The following is a 15,287-nucleotide window of genomic DNA, read 5'->3' on the forward strand; positions in this document are numbered from 1 at the left end:
TGATGGTGATGACATGGCTGAAGCGAAGGATGATCCCATATCAAAACTAATGGCAAGATGTCCCAGGTTTACCAAAGGATCAGTAGAAATATACTGGGATTTAAGAGTATTTGGTCTCCCCCCCCCCCCACTTGCCAGTATATATCACATTCAATGATGTATTAGATATCATTGCGGGAGAAAGGATGTTGAATATTTCCATTATTCAACTCTGGTGCATGTAAGACAGTTAATTTTTTGTATCATATTATTTTAATTAAGATGCCTACTTTGTAATAAGTTAACTTTGTTGTTATAGGTACATGGACTCAATCATTGTAGACCAAGGTCGGTCTTCCGTTTACGGATTTGTTGAACCTCAGACCATCCAACGTTGTGGTAACACAGATGAAGTGAAACAAAATTATTTGGCAACATAGATGGCTGAGTCAAACAGAAACATATACCTTGTGCCATACATTGACGGGTATGCCTTGTTTTATGTAAAAGGTAATTAAAGTTTACTTAATTAGTTTACAAACATTTTTTTATGTCCCAAACAGGGCTCACTGACAACTGGTAGTCCTCATTCCCAAAAAAAATACAGTTGTTTTCTTATGTTCGCTGCATAGGAAGATTAAAGATGACTTCAAAGTCCTGCTTCAAGGGTAAGTGTTTCGCTAAAAATGACTTTTAATTTCATGTCGGCCTTAATTTTTAATGATTTCATACTTAAATTAATATTACTTTCTATTTTAATGTAAATAGAGTAATGGGTAAATCTCACTGTCAGCTAAATCAAGTGTTGTATCCCAAGGTTTGCTGCATTTATAGTTTTAATTCATTTACTCTATTTTTCAATGATCTTAATTCTTGACTAAATTTACTTTTTCATTTTAGTGTAACAAACAACTTGATTCATGGGAATGTGGGTACTATGTGATGTGTTGGATTAAGATCATCATTCGAGCTGGCATTACAGATAAGTGGAAAGAGGTAATAATCAGCCTTACTTTGAAAATATCAAAAAATCAATTCATTTTTTTCAACATATATCAAACCATAATCAATATTTTTTAATTGTGCAGAACTTCAACAATTCATCTGCTCTAACCGAAGGCATGATAAGGCAGATAAGGAAAGAGTGGGCAAGTTATGTTATCCAAAAGTGGAACTAGAGCAAGACTTCTTTTCTGTTCTTTTGAGTTACTTAGGTTTAGTTTAAGTTTATAATTATTGTTATTGATCTTGGATTGAATTATATTTTATTTATAACTCAAACAAACAATAATTTATTATAAACAATTGTGCTGGAAAATTTTTCTGATTTTCAGGTGTGGTTATATTCGAAAAATAAAATTTTATTAAAAAAAGATTGCCTAGTAGACGTCGGTTAAGGCAAAACGCGACGTCCACAGACATCAGTCAGTGCAAAACGCGACGTCCAATAAGTAACAGCGTACAAAACGATCCAGCGCATTCATACGTCTATTTTGTTGACCACTGACGTCTATGGTAACGTCTATTGTTATCTCACCCAACATCTACAGACGTCTATTGCACAAAGCCAACGTCTACATACGTCTATCATGAAGTGACTGATGCAAAGTTACGTCACTGGAATAGACGTCGGATACGAAACGGACGTCAAAAGCCCAAATTAACCGACGTTAATCAGCGTTTAGTGATTCAATCCCACAAAACCATTAATGGTTAAATATCATAGATCTCGCTAGGATAGACGACAATCATGACTCTGATACTATATTAAGAAGTAGAGTTTTAAGTCTAATTTAACCCCACAAACCAGTTTTTAAGATGAGATTTGCACCCACTTATATATTATAAACCGATATTATTCTAGTTGATGTGAAACTTCCAACATCCATTTTTATTTAAAATAACAACTAACTATTAAAAGATTTGATGTAAAATTTCTATCACATTTCTCATACTTAATATTAGACATTTCAAACATAAAATATATGTGTATTCTAATAATAGACTATATGATAGATCAAAATATTTTTTTTTTAAAATAGATAGCATGTTAAAAGAATAAAAACATCAAGAGAAATTAAGAAAAAAAACAGTAACTAAGTATTATTAATATAAAAATAATGGACCCAATCGAAATCACTAAAAAGTAAGTTAAAGAGTGTTATTGACAATGAAAAAATAAAAGAACCTAGAACCAAAGACTTTTTCAAATAATGATAATGCTTAGTGATGAGTAGAAGTAAGAATAGAGATGAATTGACTAAGATGTTAGATGAAATATAACCAATAGTTTCTTATAGAAGATGGATCATCTAAAGAACTATTACTGCTAGCCAACTAACAAGCCCAATAATTCATCATTGTGAATATTGGTTGAGAAGATATATTAAATCACCATGACAAAAGTTTGATCAAGAAGGTATGTGATGTGTACAATTTCATAAATGTCATTTCCAAATAATTATTACAAAAAATTATTAAATAACAATTAAATTTAAAGAAAAAATAATTAGTCATTATAATTAGAAATTATTTTATAAACTAAAAATTATTGATATTTAAAATAGTCTCTATTATTAATAAAAATTATAATTAGTTTATGAATTAAAAACAAAATTGATGTTGAAATTAACCACCAAAATTTTAACTATTTATTAATATTTATTCTAAATTAGTTTTTATTAACTTAAAATAGCAATGAGCTAAAATCGTAATAGTTAATATTAGAAGGTAATTTAAACTCTAATTCGCCAATAATATGTTTATTGTATATAGATATATCAGTAGTAGACCTACAACTATAATATTCATCCTTTTGTGGAGATTTCTCTCTGTCTTCTAACATAAATAATCATGTTTGATACTAGCCTTGACACCTATATTTGCTAAAACAATCTCCACACGTAAAAGTCAACACTTACAATTTCAGAGAACTTACGACGCACATCCAAAATAACTAATCATTCAAGGGGTGTTTACTTAAAAATTTCAAAGAAAGGGATATTTGAAAATATTTAAAGTAAATTGTATATTTTTTTTTAAAAATGTTTGAATATAATTGAAAGTAAATTTAAAAATAAAATTTGTATAAAATTATGTGAAATTTGATTGATGTGATAAATTAAAACAAAATTAATGGATAGATATTAAAGATTATCAAATTGTGTTTGATAATAGTAATATAAAATAATATTTATGAATAACATATTTATTGGTGAAAATAATTTTAATTAATAGAGTAAAAAAACTACTTAAATAATTAATAAAATATTTGCTTTTTAGGAAATTAAAATGAGTTTCTCCACTTATATACCCTTAAATCCAAACTCATAAGCGAATAATGAAATATAAACCAATTCTACAAATCATCATCTCTCGCTTCCAAATTGAAACAGCAAAAATTACTTGTGAACGAATCCGAACTAGAAGATGCCTGCAAGATCTCATAAAAAATTTCAGCCTGGGAAAATGTTAAACACAAATGGGGTAATATATTAGGTATATTTTATTTGAAGTTGAAGAATAATTCTGTAGTTTATTCTTTAGAAAGGTATAAGGTGGCTCGCATTATGATACGTTAGTTTATGGTTTTTTTTTTTCTTAATTGTTTTTATTAAAACGTTTCTAAAAGGAGAAAAAAAAAATTTAAAACGTTTTATTGAACCAACAACTAAGATGTTTTCTCAAACATACATGAATGGTCGTACATTAAGTGGACGTAGAATTAGATGACATATTCAATATGATTTGAAATCAAAATGAGTGTACAGAATTGGAAATGAAGCTTGACTCATTGGGAAAAAGTCGCTTTATGCATGTCGTGTGCTTATGAACTTCTAAAAAACCCTACTTATTATCATGCAACAACTTCATCAAATTGCCTCTCTCTCTCTTTGTAACATTTTACATTCATCTGAATAATACACACATATTGCTTTTTTGTTTCTTTCTTTTCTTCACTGTGCACTGATTACCATTGTCGAAGTATCTCTATAAATGATCATAGCTATTTTCATATTGTTCCACTGCATCTATACATTCTTAGAGATGATCATCGGTATTTTCATATTGTTCCACTCCATCTATACATTCTCATAGGTATTTTCTAAGATTGTAGTTACTAGATACACATGGGTTCACTTAATGCATGCTAAATCTGTAACATGAAATCACATTATGCATTTTATTTCTTATGTCAAAAACCAGTTTCAAACCACCGTTAAAATTCTCAGATCTGATAATGGGCCAGAATTTGCTTTGCATGATTTTTTTAACTCTCAAGTCATCATTCATCAAACTTCTTGTAATGAAACACCTTAACAAAATGGGATTGTTGAAAGAAAACACCAACATCTTTTAAATGTTACTAGAGTCATTCTTTTTCATTTCAAACTTTCCACTCAATTCTGGACATGTCCTTAATTATGCTACTCATCAATATTATGCTCATTCCCCTTCTCCATAACGACTACCCACATGAAAAACTTTACCATACAACTTTTAATATCACAAGACTTAGAGTCTTTGACTGCTTCTACTACACTAGCACTCTTCACTCTCATAGAAAGAAACTTGATCCACGTGCCATAATCAGGGTTTTTCTTGGTCTTCACCTTACTACAAAAGGGTACATCATTAAGAGCCTTGACACTCATGACATTCACATCTCTAGAAATGTTATTTTCTATGAAAATGAATTTCCTAATATGATATCTACTTCCTCAATGCATTCCACTTTACCTATACCATTACACCATAATACCATTCTGCACGATACTGATCAGTACAACCCCCACATTCCTACTCATTCCTCTCTCCCTAATAATAATAAAGATCATATAGATAATAATTTTCCTTCCCCTAGGCGTTCTACTCCCACTAGAACCATACCTACATATCTAAAAGACTTTCAAATAACATCTTATAGTACTATTAGAAATACTTGTTGAATCTTTTGGCAAACGTACCAATAGTCAACTGTAGTATAATGATTTTTTAAGTAAGAGTGTTGATCCCATGAAGAACAACTTCAATTAAATAAATAAATTTATCTCAACCAGCATATGTACAAAGGTATTCAGTCTGATTCATATATAATAGAATTTTACAATTTATATTATGTTGCGTAAAAGTAGAATAGTAACAACAGATAAGTTAAGGAAAGTTTAAAATGAGAAGTTGAGATTGAATTCATCTATCTCACTCGTCTGCAATCTAGATGAATACAAACATATAGCCACTGAAATTACCAATATTGATGCAACACACAAAAGTCATTTAAACCGATTCCTCGCATATAAAATTCATAAGATCAGTTCCTTGAATATTGATTCCTCACATATCCAACAAACTGTCCAACATTATATTCAAGTGTTATAAGCAATTGATAAACTAAAATTTATCCCTAGCATCACAGGATATCAAGTATTCTTGTTCAGATAAGATTTTAGAGATACTTCCTAGTCAAATCTAAAACCCACACTCATTAAACTATTGATCAGATAGAATCAAGCACTAAGAGAAGAAAAAAGATACCAATATTGAATAAAAACAGAAATGCTATATATAAATATCACCATATTACATCTGAGTTCGAATCGATTACATTCAATCCCAAGAGAAAAGATCAGCCACTCATGGTGGCCATTGACATTCTAAGAGATGAAGAAGAAGATCCTACAACTAAAGTGGAAGAAAAAGTCTTTGGGTAGCTTTGTGTCTTCTTTTCTTCGCAGTTCTTCCCTCTCTTTCTTTCTAATTCATGAATATATATACTGCACGAATTCTCGCTTAAGCTAAATTATTCTCCCTTAAGCGAGAAGAAACTTCTTGGAGAAGATAGTCGTTCTCGCTTAAGCTAAATTGTTCTCGCTAAAGCGAGAATGACTTTAAAAGTAATGGCTTCCTTGACAAATCTAGCTTAAGTGAGATCATTCTAGCTTGGGCAAAATGTTGTAGGGTTTACTCTTCTCTCTTAATTTACCTGAAATGTATACGAATTAGGGATCAAATGATTTCCTTTTAATCAACAACTCAGAAACATATGATTACATTTCATCTTTCTTAAATTGGGGAAACTTGATACAAATGTACCCAATTCAACACAGAAGTGCCAAAATTCTATATGAAAATTTACTACTTTTTTGCACTTATCACAAGCATCCTATTGAATATGTGCTCAATCCTTATAAACTATCTCCTGCATATAGAACTTTTATTTCCTCTATAGACAACACTCACGACCCCATTGATTACAAAGAAGCTATACAACATGAGCTAAGGAAACCGAACTCACTGCCCTCGAACAGAACCACTCTCACGACTCTCCCTCCCCACAAGCAAGCCATAGCCTGTAAATGGGTCTACAAAACCAAGCACAAAGTCTCACCAGTTGATTCAAGGTTCGTCTCGTTGCAAAAGGATATACATAATTAGAAGGTATTGATTACTTTGACACTTTCTCACCCGCTGTCAAACTCACTACAGTTCGATTAATCCTATCCTTGGCTGCTACAAAGAATTGGCATCTAAGTCTACATGCATCCACCACCAGGTATCACTCTCTCAGCTCCTAAACAAGATATCTCCTACACAAATCTCTCTATGGCTTGAAACAAGCCAGTAGTATGACAAGCTATCCTCCTTCCTTATCTCTCATGCATTTACTCAAACATCAGGTGATCACTCTTTATTTACTCATCATAGCAATGACACAATCACCATCTTATTAATCTACGTTGATGATATCATCCTTACTAGTAATAACATGCATGCAATTGATAATATTACTACTCTACTCAACGGGAATTTCAAAATAAAAAATATGGGTAACTTGTCCTACTTCTTGGGTTTTGAGGTCGCTTGTAATTCTGCAAGAATTCATCTATCACAGTGCAAGTATGCACTGGACCTTTTTAGCGAAACTGGGATGCTCGTCGCTACCCCTGTTAACATGCCCATGAATTTCTCCACAAAAGTCTCCTCCGAAGGACAACCAGTTGTTGACCCTACTGCCTTTCGTCGCTTGATTGGGTGTCTCATTTACCTCTCGAACCCCCTTCCTGACATCACTTATTACGTTCACCGTCTCAGCCAGTATATTGCTTCACCAACTTAAGCTCATTACCAAGCTGCCTTTCGCATTCTCCCCTACATCAAAAATACCCCTGGTCAAGGCATATTTCTCAAAGCTACCAGTAATATTACCTTAAAGGCTTATAACGATTTTGATTGGGCTGGATGTCCTGATTCAAGAAAATCCACCACTGGTTATATTGTTTACCTCAGAGACTCACCAATTTCAATGAAGTCCAAGAAGCAATCTATTGTTTCTCGTAGCTCCTCTGAAGCCGAATATCGTGCCCTTGCACACACTGTATGCAAAATTCAATGGCTTAGCCATCTCATGAGCAACCTTCACCTTCATTTCTCCCAACCTACCATCATCTTCTGTGATAACTAATCTGCCATCAAGATTACTACTAATCAAATTTTTCACGAACGTACAAAACATATTGAGATAGACTGCCATCTCATCCATAAGAAAGTCCAACAAGAAATCGTCACACTGCTTCATATTCATTCCACTCTCCAACTTGCACACATCCTCACAAAGTCTCTTCCTCCTTCTTCCTTCCATCAAAGCTTGGTATAAAAAACATCTATACCAAACTTAAGGGACTGTCAAGAATTCTAAATCATAACTACCACCGCTTCCCGCTCCTCCTTTATTACTTTCTAGTTTCTTCCGTCATTATTCTCTTCTTATATATATACTTGCCTCTCTATTTTTGTAACATTTTACATTCATCTGAATAATAAACATATTGCTTTTTTTTTTCTTTCTCTTCTTCACCATGACACTTGATATGATATGCTATTTCAATACTTTTTTCATGAGTATGGATATGAGAATTGTGCACTAATTACTATTGCCGAAGTATCTCTGTGACTTGTGAACAAACCCGAACTAGAAGATGCCTGCAACATCTCAAAAAGATTTCATCGTGGGAAAATGTTAAACACAAATGGAGTAATATATTAGGTATAGGGCTGGGCAAAAATAATTGAACTGTAGTGTACTGTAGTTAACTGTACTGTATTATATTAAAAGTAACTGATCCACTTTTATTAACAGTTCAGTATACTATTTTATAGTTCAGTTTTTAAAAACTGAGCTTATAACAGTTACAGTTCAGTTAACTGTGAGAACTGTATCTACTCTTACATCTCCTCTGGTTCCAGTTTCGTCTTGTCAAAAAAACTTTATTTAATAATAAAATATTAATAAAAAAAATTGTTCACATAAAAAATAATAATTAATTTTTAAGACAATTTTTTTATCACAAAATTTATATTTTTTATCAATAAAAATAAAAAATGTAATTTATATTTTAATATTTTTTAAGTTATATATATAAATATAAATATATATATATATATATATATATATATATATATATATATATATTTTTTTATTAATAAAATAAATAAATAATAAAATAATTTTTAATAATAAAAGAAATATAAATAAAATAGAAAATAATAATATTAAATAATTAAAAATCAATTTATTAGACACTTATGAATAAAATAAAATAAATATTAAAATAAATTTCAATTAAAAAAAACATGTATTGTTATACTGTTTAGATTAAAATTTAGTACAATTAAGTTTAAAATTAGTATAGTTAGTAGCTCAGTTCAGTTTATAATATTGTAGTTTAGTTAAAATTAGTGTAGTTTACAATTTAGTTAATAGTTTAGTTAGTGCAATTTACAATTCAGTTAATAGTTCAGTTCAGTTAGTGCAGTTTACAGTTTAGTTAATAGTTCAGTTAGTGTAGTTTACAATTCAATTAATAGTTCAGTTCAGTTTATACTGTAATTTAGTACAATTTAGTATAGTTCAGTTCAGTTCGATAAAACAAAAAACAGTTCAGTTCAGTTTGTCCGAACTGTTTTACAGTTCAGTTTGTCTGAACTGTTTTACAGTTCAGTTTTTAGCAGTGCAATACAGTTCAATTCGATTTGCCCACCCCTAATTAGGTATATTTTATTTGAAGTTGAAGAATAATTATGTAGTCTATTCTTTAGAAAGGTATAAGGTGGCTCGCATTATGGTACGTTAGTTTATGGGTTTTTTTTTCTTAATTATTTTTATTAAAACGTTTCTAAAAGGAGAAAAAAAAATTTAAAACGTTAATGAACCAACAACTAAGATGTTTTTTCAAACATACATGAATAGGCTTAGAATTAGGTGACATATTCAATATGATTAATAATGCAGTTCCTATGATATATTATTTGAAATCAAAATGAGTGTACAGAATTGGACATGAAGCTTAATTCATTGGGGGAAAAAATCGCTTTATGCATGTCGTGTGCTTATGAACTTCTAAAAAAAGCCTACTTATTATCATGCAACAACTTCATCAAACTCAGTATGTGAATATATTAAATGATGTCTCGGTTATTACTTGGATTTTAATGTGTGAATACTATACATATATGTGTAATCCCTAATGTCCTGTGCCTTGAATTAATTACTTAAGAGTTCGTAGCCAAATTGAAGTATAATAAAGAAAAAGTTTTTTTAACAACATTTTTTTAACAATTTTTTGACAAGCATACATGGTAGCTTGTAATTAGTCCATTTTAAATATTTTTTAAAATATAAATTTAAATAGACCAATAAAATGATGATACATATATAGTTGTCAAAAAAGTTATCTAAGTGTTGTCAAAATATCATGATCCGTATAATAAATGTAATAAAAAGTAAACAACTAAGACTTCCACGAAGAACAACAAAAGCTAGGTTTCCATTCTACAACGAAGAAAATTAAAAAATAAAAAATTTAATGATGTGCATGCAATAGCGTAACTTTCTGTTTATCTTTTCGGCTGGGCCAAGCAGTCATCCTTATATATGTAATCAGAGAATACCTAATAAAAAAATAATTTGACACACATGAACTTTTTATATTTATTTAATATTTTTTATCTTTTCTTTTAAAGTATAAAAATTTATATTTTTATAATATATATCAAATGAAGTATAAATATATATGTTATTCATTATCTATAAGTAATATCATAAATATTTTGTGGTCGTAATTTTTTTTGAGAGTGATGCTTACTAATATAGTACTTACCAAACCACTATTTGTCGTATACGAAAGATATCTACTTGGTCACATGCTTCCTTAAATGTTAAATATTTCCAACACAAGGACTTATCAAACCGAAAAAGTTGACCATAAAAGAAATTCTATACCCATTTTCTGACTAAATCTGATTTCAATGTTGTTCATTCATAATTTCTTCTCAAATTAATTAATTTCAACTATATATTTAGATCATTTTTCTGGTAAGAACTTTTACAAGATGAAAGGCCTACATAAATTAAAATTATTTAAAAACATGTACATGAGAGAACTTTTATAAATATTATTTTTTGCATAAGAGAAGCCAGTTTTATTTATTTTTCTTGTTTTTATTTTTTAGAAGAGTACAGAAGTTGCTCCAAACAGATCCAAATTAACTTATATAAATTAATTTTAATTTATCGAAAAACTAGTTTTTCTTTTAATTCTCTCTTATATAAAGTTTTTTTGCAGAGAAACTTGTTTAAAGCAAATATATATATAGCAAGCCAAGCTGTTTAACAAATACATAAAAAGTACCTTATCGAGAAAGGTGACATGAAATTTTTCACCTTCAATAATAGTCAAATAAGTGGACGAACGGTTAAATTAGTTAATTAAATTATTGCATTAAAAAGAAATTAATTTGATTATTAACAATGTTTGATAAGTTATTACTCCCAATGTTCCTATTCAAGTGTTTGGTTCCTTTGAAATTCTGTTAATTATTTATTACTCCAATGTTTGAGTAAACATTTCTTTTTCAAATATACTCCTTTTTTCTACATGCTTTTTTAAATAATTTGAATGCTTATTTTGAAAGTGAGAATAAAAAACCCGCAAATTTGTCATCTTACAGATTTTAAAAAAGATTATTCTTGTGAAAAATGCATATGATATTTACCAAATCAAGGAGACAATGCATCCATATGCACTTTTGTTGAATAGAAATAAAAAATTAATCAGAACTTAATAACTATTTTATCAAAATATATTACACCCGTTAATCTTATCTAAAATAGTTAAAGGACTCTTAAAAGAAGTTTAATATGAAAAAAAGTTATGTTAAAAAATCATTTTAGAAGTCACCGAAATTAGATGGTGGATAATAGGCCATATTTTGCACGAAATTTTAAAATAAGATTTTGCTGTAATGATGGGTCCATGGGTTCTACAATGCCACAAGTACTACGTAACAACTCAAAATCTCATTGAGATTTTGCTGTAATGATGGGTCTTACTACTTTTTAAGTGTTATCTGGTATATAATTCATCATCTTTCATGATGAATATCTTGTCTTTTCTTCTGAAATCTTATACCTCAGACCTGATGAAGATCACCACCAAATATTCTCTTTAAATATAAATTTTTCTTTGAATATAGTGGCATGATATTTTTTTGAATAAAATTCAATCATTTACCACAATAAAGATACAATGAGTGATATGGTAATTTCACTATGACAACATTTTTATTTTATCAGCTTCTCTTTGGGAGCATTTTTTTCTTGAAATTTTTATATTAAAAAATTAATTGAAAACGAAAAAAAAAAAAACATTCTTAATCTTATATTGATTTAATATTTATTTTGGTTCCTCGAACGAAAAAGTTTGTTCAACGTGATTTTATGCTTTAAAAAAAGTTTACGAAAGATTCAATTTGTGTAAAACCGTTCAAATTAATTCCTTTTGTTTACGGTGTTACAAATTTAACGGTGTAATTATCTCTTGATCAAAACTGAATGAGGTGTTCACTCCTTCTCATTGTGTGGCACATTGAGATAATATGACATGTCAATTTTGAATTAAAAAAAAATGTTTTGATAGAGGATTAAAAGAAGGGATTGCTTGCTCTGTGCTGAAGAAGATGCAGATGTTGATGGCACGATGAAGACTGGCAATGAAATGTTTGCTTGTAGGTTCGAAGAGTTTGACGCGATGATGGTGAATCCTGGTTGGGTGATTTTTGCGAGAGGGTTGGGCGTTTTTTTATTCGTGATTAACTTGCAATTAGGGTTTCTAATTTGGGGTTTTTTTTCCTATGATTAGTGTTCCTCTAGAATTTAGTTTTTGTGGTTCTCAATGGTTATGGATGAGGCTCGATTTGGATTTCTTTAAGTCTCTGCAGATTCTTGCAAGTTTTGAAGGAGGAGATTCATAGAGGATATCGCATTTTGGTTACCATGGAGAATATTGCAATTAGGTTTCGTGGTGAAGGAGATGCGCGATTTGTTCGTAGATATGGGATTACAGGTTTCACTGTGGTTGAATCGTAAGGAAGGAGATGAACAACGACCATGGTGACTGGTCGTGATTGCTTGTGGTTGTTGATGGAGTTCATGTGGTTGTTTATGAGTTTTTTCGAGCGAAGAAGATGATGGTGGTTTTTTGGTTTTGTTGGGTGGCACATGAAGGAGGAAAATGTGATTTGGTTGTTAGGAAGAAACTGGTAGCCTTAGTGGTGGTCTGAGGTGTTGATGGTGACAGTTTGTGTTTCAGGAGGTGGAAGATGAAGTTGACGTGACAAGGAATTTTTTTTTTTAAATTCAAAATTGACACGTCATATTACGTCAGTGTGTCATGCCATGTAAGTTTTGGCTAAGGAGGCAATTACACCATTAGATTTTTAACGCCGTAAAAAAAATGATTAACTTGAACCGTTTTTACACAAATTGAGACTTTTCTAAACTTTTTTTAAAACGTAAGATCACTGTGAACAAACCTCCTCGAAAAAGCAAAATAGGTATTAAGGTTTTAGATATTAAGAAACTAAAATTCTTTTGTTCTATCAAATGGCCTCTTAATTTTAAGAAAATAAGATATTTATAAAACGGTGTGGTTGTTACGGTGAAAGTAATGGAGGAAGAGATAAAAATATAAATAAGAAAAAGTTATTTTGGTTGAAAATATCAAAATAGAATAGAAGTTTAATCATTTAAGAAGTTTCTCTTTCTTCTAAATTGCAAGTTGGTTTCTCAATTTTTTTTTATCAACTTATTTTTAATTTTAAAAAATTAAAACAGTACAATCCTTAGTCGTTATTTTGGTTGAACAACGTTAGAAAATAATGAAGTAGACATATCAGCATTAAAGTTACTATTACTGTTGACATTAACAAACACCCTCGGCACCATTAGAGTCATTATTAACACCAATCACCATAAACCTACAACAACATATAACTTAACGAAACAAAACTAACACCAACAAGAATCCATCTCGCAAGCAATCCAAATCACTATTCTTCTATAGACACCTTGGGACAATTATAGTTCCTCCATACCATCATTCTGAAACCATAGTCACCCATTGACGCCACCATTAATCACGACAACAACAATCATAGATCTTTGTCTGCCACCACTAAATCTTTCATCTTCATCTTTTTTGTCGGTCACCACTAAATCTCTACAAAATTCTAACTATCTGCGATTTCAAACAAAAAATAAAAACCACTACAATGATTAAACCTAAAACAGGAAAAAGAAATGACTGCATTGGGAGATCTTCATGGTCCGGATAGCTTTGGTTTCCATCACTCCACTATATCTATCATCCTTTTTATGAAAAATATAAATATTACTAGTAATTAAAGATGACTAGTATCATTAGTGATTAAAGATAACGTAAACTTTGTATATTATTTCTCTATATAAGGTAATAATGATTCAGTACATATTACTTCCAACCTATAATTTATAATTTTTAAATATTAGTTTATTGAAAATAGAAATTGTTTTGAAATAAACGAAATCGAAGAAAGAAATATGAATGAAGAAGTTACTTTTTAATGAATTGGATGCGGATGAACAAATTATTTTTAATGAGTCTAAGTGAGCCAATAATCAAAAATACTCAATCCGCAATCCATTCTACATTGTTTTAATGATTATATTTAATTGTGATAAAAAATCATAAATGATTATAGACGTATATTTTTATATTATAATAATAAGATTTGAAAATAATATTAATAATGATAAATAAAAATTTTCGTTTATAAGCATTTTTTTCTTTTATGTTTTTACATGTTGTTTTCTCTCTCTTTCACTATTTCTTTCTTCCCTACCAAACCAAAGGACATAGATTAAATGAATTTTGTACATATTTGGGTTTTTCTTTTTATGTAAATTACGCAGTTAGGTCACACTTTAAATTAATTATCCAAAATATTAAGTTTTACAATTGTGTAACGACTTCGTTTTGAAGAAGTCTTGAAATAAAAAAGAAAACGATTTCTTAATAATATTAAAATTGTACTCAAATTTAATCACTTCAAACAAAATTAACTTAATTAATTTAAGTAAAATCATGTCAGAACTTCAACCTTAAATAAAATTAAATAAAATTGTATGTATGATTTACGAGTTCAACTCTAATAATATTGAACTAAAATTGTGTATAGAAATTATGACTTCAGCCGAAATTAATATTGCACTAAAGTCGTGTCTAGGAACGATGACAATTTATATATACGCACAAAAACCTACAGTAAATGTCATATATAATTGGATGTATTTAAAGCTGACCGACACAATTTTTTTGTTACACCAATAATATACTGTGAGATTTTATTTTATTTTTAAATGAATTCAACAACCCAAATACATAAAAGAGAACATATATATTTAAGAACTGAAAATAGGATTGCACCAAAAACAGAAATATATACGAAGACAGGAACTTTGGATAGTCAAGGCAGTGGAATCCTTTGTCTCCAATTATCGTCATGTAACACCGCAAAACTGGTAGATTCTTTCCCATTATTGTGATAAGAAAATGATACCCTACATAAATTCCTTTACTCCATAAATATTTTTTTAGTCACATAGGTTAGGATGAGATCGTGTTAAACAATGAACAAAAATGATAATTTGATATAAGTATAAAAATTTATTTTTTTTATAACTATTCTACTCATAAAATGAATGTAAATGCAGTTTCCTCTGTCATTATTCATGATGAAAGAACGGTCCCAAGCTGACGTCAGAGTTTACGAAGCCTACTCCCAAACTCATGTTTCTCATGGTTCACCAAAAGAGAAAGGTAGACCGTGGCTCCATGCATGTGAAACCTTATAAATAGAGTCAAATTCCATGTATTCTACATTCCTTTCATTATCTCTTATTTATCTTTCTCAACAGCTCCCAACCTTAGTAT

Source organism: Vigna radiata, chromosome 7 (assembly GCF_000741045.1).
Source record: "Vigna radiata var. radiata cultivar VC1973A chromosome 7, Vradiata_ver6, whole genome shotgun sequence".
NCBI classification, from domain to species: domain Eukaryota; kingdom Viridiplantae; phylum Streptophyta; class Magnoliopsida; order Fabales; family Fabaceae; genus Vigna; species Vigna radiata.